The sequence below is a fragment of the Triticum dicoccoides genome, chromosome 3A, assembly GCF_002162155.2.
Source record: "Triticum dicoccoides isolate Atlit2015 ecotype Zavitan chromosome 3A, WEW_v2.0, whole genome shotgun sequence".
In the NCBI taxonomy this organism is placed as follows: Eukaryota; Viridiplantae; Streptophyta; class Magnoliopsida; order Poales; family Poaceae; genus Triticum; species Triticum dicoccoides.
In genome coordinates, this window is record NC_041384.1 from 357,327,265 (window position 1) to 357,332,860 (window position 5,596).

Here is a 5,596-nt window from a genome sequence, read left to right on the forward strand (position 1 = left end):
CCTCGTCCACCTCCTCGGCCGTAGCTCTGGTCATTGCGCTCGGGGCGTCGACCAAAGCGTCCATCTCGAATGGCCCTGAGCTCTTGACAATCGTTGGTGTTGTGGGTGCGCACGTTGTGGAAGGCGCAGAACATATGGTTGCCCTTGGACGACTTGGGAAGATCTCGGCTGTGCTTGGTGTCCGGTTCTTCCACGAGCACGGCCACCCCTTTGCGCTACACGTCCTTGATCTTGGCCTTCTTCTCCTCTAGATCTGCAGCAGGGAGCACAAGCAGGGAGAGACGCCCCTCGTCAGCTCTTGCACACTTGGTTGCTATGTTGAACAGCTCCAAAGTCGTGCACAACTCCTCATGGATAGTGAGCTCCTCCTTCATCTTGATTTCACAGACGCCGTCGGAAAACACTGAGATGATGGCCTTGTCGGTCAGCTTGGGGATTTTCATGTGCATGTCGTTGAAGCGCTGGATGTACTTTTGCAAGGTCTCTTCCGGCTGTTGCTTGATGCGGCCCTGGTCACCCGCGGCCGGGGGCGGTCGCGAGTGCCATGGAAGTTGGCGACGAAGTGGTCAAGCATCTCATCCCAAGAGGAGATTGAGCCTGGGGGCAGGTTCAGGAGCCATGAGCAAGCGCCGTCCTTGAGAGCCATGGGAAACCAGTTCTCCATGACCATTTCGTCGTCGTTGGCCACCTCGATGCTCAACTCGTAGAGCTGCAAGAAGTCCGCAGTGTTGGGGTGCCGTCGTAGCGAGGAGGCAGATCTGGCTTGAACATGCCTGGCTACACGATGCTACGCAACTCGAGAGTGAAGGCGCGGCAGCCTGCTTGGCCACTGGGGCCCGTCGTGGCGGCGGAGCTTTATCCTGGTGTTCCTACACTGCCACGGCAAGTGGTCCATTGCCCTGCCGCAGCAAGCGATCCTGGCTTGGCGGTGCTAGGAGTGGTGGAGCGTTTTCTTGCGGACGGGGAATCTCTTGGTAGCTTCTTTCTTCATGCGCGGGCAGACGGTGCGGTGGATCACGCCGCGGGACCGCACACCTTGGATCGAGGATGCCGTCTTGACGTGGAGGAGGCGCGGGCGCTCCATGAGCCGCACGCCTCGGTGCAAGGGCACCATCTTGTTGCAGAGGAAGTGGAGGCGCTCCGTGAGCCACATCGCCCGCAGCCGGGGGCGGGTGAGGCAGCGAGAGGGATGGTGCAGGAGAGCCCCCCGCGGCGCTGACGAGCTCCATGATGCGGTACAACTAGTCCTCATAGAAGTTGTCAACCGGGCAGTAGCGCAGGAGCTCGCGTGCCATGAGTAGCGCGGCTGCGCATCCGTGGGGGCGCGGCGAGCGTGAGACGATGAGCCGGCAGGAGTCAGCGACGGGGTAGCGGTATGGCCGTCACGGCGCACGAAGGGGTGCAACGAAGAGGCTTGCTGCTCGTTGTCCGTCGGGCCGATGGCGGCGATGGAGGCGGGTGACAGAGAACGACAGGGAGGCCCTCCGACAGGGGCTGCCTGAGAGACGCGGGTGGCGAGGACGGCCCGGCGCTCAGCGCGGGCCCGGCGACGCAGGTGGAGTGGTGATGTGCGGATTGACGAACAAGAAGGATTCAACGCACCCCTACCCGGAGGAAAGACGTGTTGTTGTTGCTTCTTGTGAATTCACTAGTTTTGGTTTTGTTTGGTCGGCTGAACATTGTAGATTATATCATGATAATACCTGTACTACTTGGGCTGCTTTGAAAACTGCTATGCGTACTCGTTGGGTTCCACCATATTATCAATGTGAGTTACTTCAAAAACTGCAGCGTTTGAGACAAGGAAAAAATTCTATAGAGGAGTATTATCAGGAATTACAAACTAGCATGATTAGATGTGGTATTGTTGAGGATAATGAAGCTATTCTTGCATGTTTCATGGGTGGATTAAATAAAGAGATTCAGACCATTCTAGAGTATACGTTGTATAATAATATAACTCATTTATTCCATCTTGATTGCAAAGCTGAACATGAAGTGGAGAATTGACAGGCATTGGCACGAACTAATTTTTCTGCAGCTCGATCTTCATCATGGACACCATGTACATCCTCTAATCCCGCATGTCCTAATGCAGCACCACTGACTTCAGTTGCCAATTCCATCCGAGATACAAGAAAATATGCACCACCACCTCCACCTGCCAGGAATACACCTTCCGGTCCCGCACAGAGCTGTTCTTCATCCAATGCATCGACAGGGCAAACACATGATATTATTTGTCGTCGTTGCAAGGGTGGAGGTCATTATGCGAGAGAATGCCCATCTAAGGGTGTGATGATTGCTATTGAGGATGGTGGGTATGAGTCCGCTAGTGACTATGATGAGGAGACTTTGGCTCTTATTACGAGTGGAGAACATGGTGGAGATGATTCTGATCATGAGACGCAATACATGGCTACTGAGGATGTTGACATATATGAAATTTTAGTTGCTCAAAGTGTTTTGAGTGTGTAGGTCACACAAGCTGAGCAAAATCAGAGGCATAATTTGTTCCATACAAAGGTAGTTGTGAAGGAGCGTTCTATCCGCGTCATCATAGATGGAGGGAGCTACAACAACTTGGCTAGCATGGAGATGGTGGAGAAGCTCTCTCTCAGCACAAGACCACATGCACACCCTTACTACATCCAATGGTTCAACAACAGCGGCAAGGTTAAGGTAACACGTACTGTTCATGTGCATTTTAGTATCACTACATATGATGATTTTGTTGATTGTGATGTGGTTCCCATGCAAGCATGTTCCTTATTACTTGGTAGACCATGGCAATTTGATAAAACACCATGGTAGAAACAATCAGTATACTCTTGTTCATAACGATAAAAATATTACTTTGCTTCCTATGACTCCTGATTCCATTTTGAAAGATGATATTAATAGAGCTAATAAAGCAAAACAGGAGACAAATAAGAGTGAAAATCAGATTGTGGCAAAAGAATTTGAGCACCAAATGAAGTCTAATAATAAACCATCTACTGTTGTTTCTGAAATTAAATTGAAAAGTGCATGTTTACTTGCCACCAAATCTGATATTGATGAGCTAGATTTCAGCAAATCTGTTTGCTATGCCTTTGTGTGCAAAGAGGCATTATTTTCATTCGAGGACGTGCCTTCCTCTTTGCCCCCTGCTGTCACTAACATTTTGCAGGAGTTCGCTGGCGTCTTTCCACAAGACGTGCCACCGGGATTACCACCTATTCGAGGGATTGAGCATCAAATTGACTTAATTCCCGGTGCTTCGCTACCCAACCGTGCACCATACCGTACCAATCCAGAGGAGACGAAGGAGATTATGCGTCAAGTACAAGAACTGCTCGACAAAGGTTATATACGCGAATCCCTTAGTCCTTGTGTTGTTCCTATCATTTTAGTGCCGAAAAAGGATGGTACGTCGCGTATGTGCGTTGATTGTAGAGGCATAAATAATATTACTATTCGTTATCGTCATCCTATTCCTAGGCTAGATGATATGCTTGATGAATTGAGTGGCTCTACAATATTCTTCAAAGTTGATTTGCGTAGTGGATACCATCAAATTCGTATGAAATTGGGAGATGAATGGAAAACAGCATTTAAAACTAAGTTTGGATTATATGAGTGGCTAGTCATGCCTTTTGGGTTAACTAATGCACCTAGTACTTTCATGAGATTAATGAACGAAGTTTTACGTGCTTTCATTGGACGATTTGTGGTAGTTTACTTTGATGACATATTGATTTATAGCAAATCTTTGGAGGAACATTTGGAACATTTACGTGCTATTTTTATTGCTCTACGTGATGCACGTTTGTTTGGAAACCTTGGAAAGTGCACCTTTTGCACCGACCGAGTATCTTTTCTTGGCTATGTTGTTACTCCACAGGGAATTGAAGTTGATAAAGCCAAGATTGAAGCTATTGAGAGTTGGCCGCATCCCAAAACGGTCACACAAGTGAGGAGTTTCCTTGGCCTCGCTGGTTTCTATAGGCGTTTTGTGAGACATTTCAGCACCATTGCTGCACCTCTCAACGAGCTTACAAAGAAGGATGTGCCTTTTGTTTGGGGTATCGCACAGGAAGAAGCCTTCACGGTATTGAAAGATAAGTTGTCACATGCTCCTTTACTCCAACTTCCTAATTTCAATAAGACTTTTGAGATTGAATGTGATGCTAGTGGAATTGGATTAGGAGGTGTGTTATTACAAGATGGAAAACCTGTTGCATACTTTTCTGAAAAATTGAGTGGGCCTAGTCTGAACTATTCTACTTATGATAAAGAATTATATGCTCTTGTTCGGACCTTAGAAACATGGCAACATTATTTATGGCCCAAGGAATTTGTTATACATTCTGATCATGAATCTTTGAAACACATTAAAAGTCAGGCAAAACTGAACCGTAGACATGCTAAATGGGTTGAATTCATTGAGACTTTCCCTTATGTCATTAAACACAAGAAGGGTAAAGAAAATGTTATTGCTGATGCCTTGTCTCGTCGTTATACTATGCTTTCACAACTTGACTTTAAAATATTTGGTTTGGAGACCATCAAAGATCAATATGTTCATGATGCTGAATTTAAAGATGTATTGCATAATTGTAAGGAAGGGAGAACTTGGAACAAGTTCGTTCTTAATGATGGATTTGTGTTTCGTGCTAACAAGCTATGCATTCCAGCTAGCTCCATTCGTCTTTTGTTTTTGCAGGAGGCGCATGGAGGAGGATTAATGGGACACTTTGGCGTCAAGAAGACGGAGGATATACTTGCTACACATTTCTTTTGGCCAAAGATGAGACGGGATGTTGAGCGTTTTGTTGCTCGCTGCACTACATGTCAAAGAGCTAAGTCACGACTCAATCCTCATGGTTTATATATGCCTTTGCCTGTACCTAGTGTTCCTTGGGAGGATATATCTATGGACTTTGTTTTAGGTTTACCTCGAACAAAGAAGGGGAGGGATAGCATATTTGTTGTCGTGGATAGGTTCTCGAAAATGGCACCCTTTATACCATGTCATAAAAGCGATGATGCTGTTAATGTTGCTGATTTGTTCTTTCGTGAAATTATTCGCTTACATGGTGTGCCAAATACTATTGTTTCAGATCATGATACTAAATTTCTTAGCCAGTTTTGGAGATGTTTATGGGCTAAGTTGGGGACTAAGCTGCTTTTTAGTACTACTTGTCACCCCCAAACTGATGGACAAACTGAAGTAGTCAATAGAACATTGTCTACTATGCTTAGGGCTGTTTTGAAGAATAACAAGAAAATGTGGGAAGAATGCTTGCCTCATATTGAATTTGCTTATAATCGTTCATTGCATTATACTACTAAGATGTGCCCTTTTGAAATTGTGTATGGTTTCCTACCTCGTGCACCTATTGATTTGTTGCCTCTTCCATCTTCAGAGAAGGTTAATTTTGATGCTAAAGAACGTTCTGAATTGATTTTAAAAATGCATGAGTTAACTAAGGAAAACATTGAGCGTATGAATGCTAAATATAAACTTGCTGGAGATAAGGGTAGAAAACATGTTGTGTTTGCGCCTGGAGATCTTGTTTGGTTACTTTTGCGTAAAGATAGATTTCCTAAT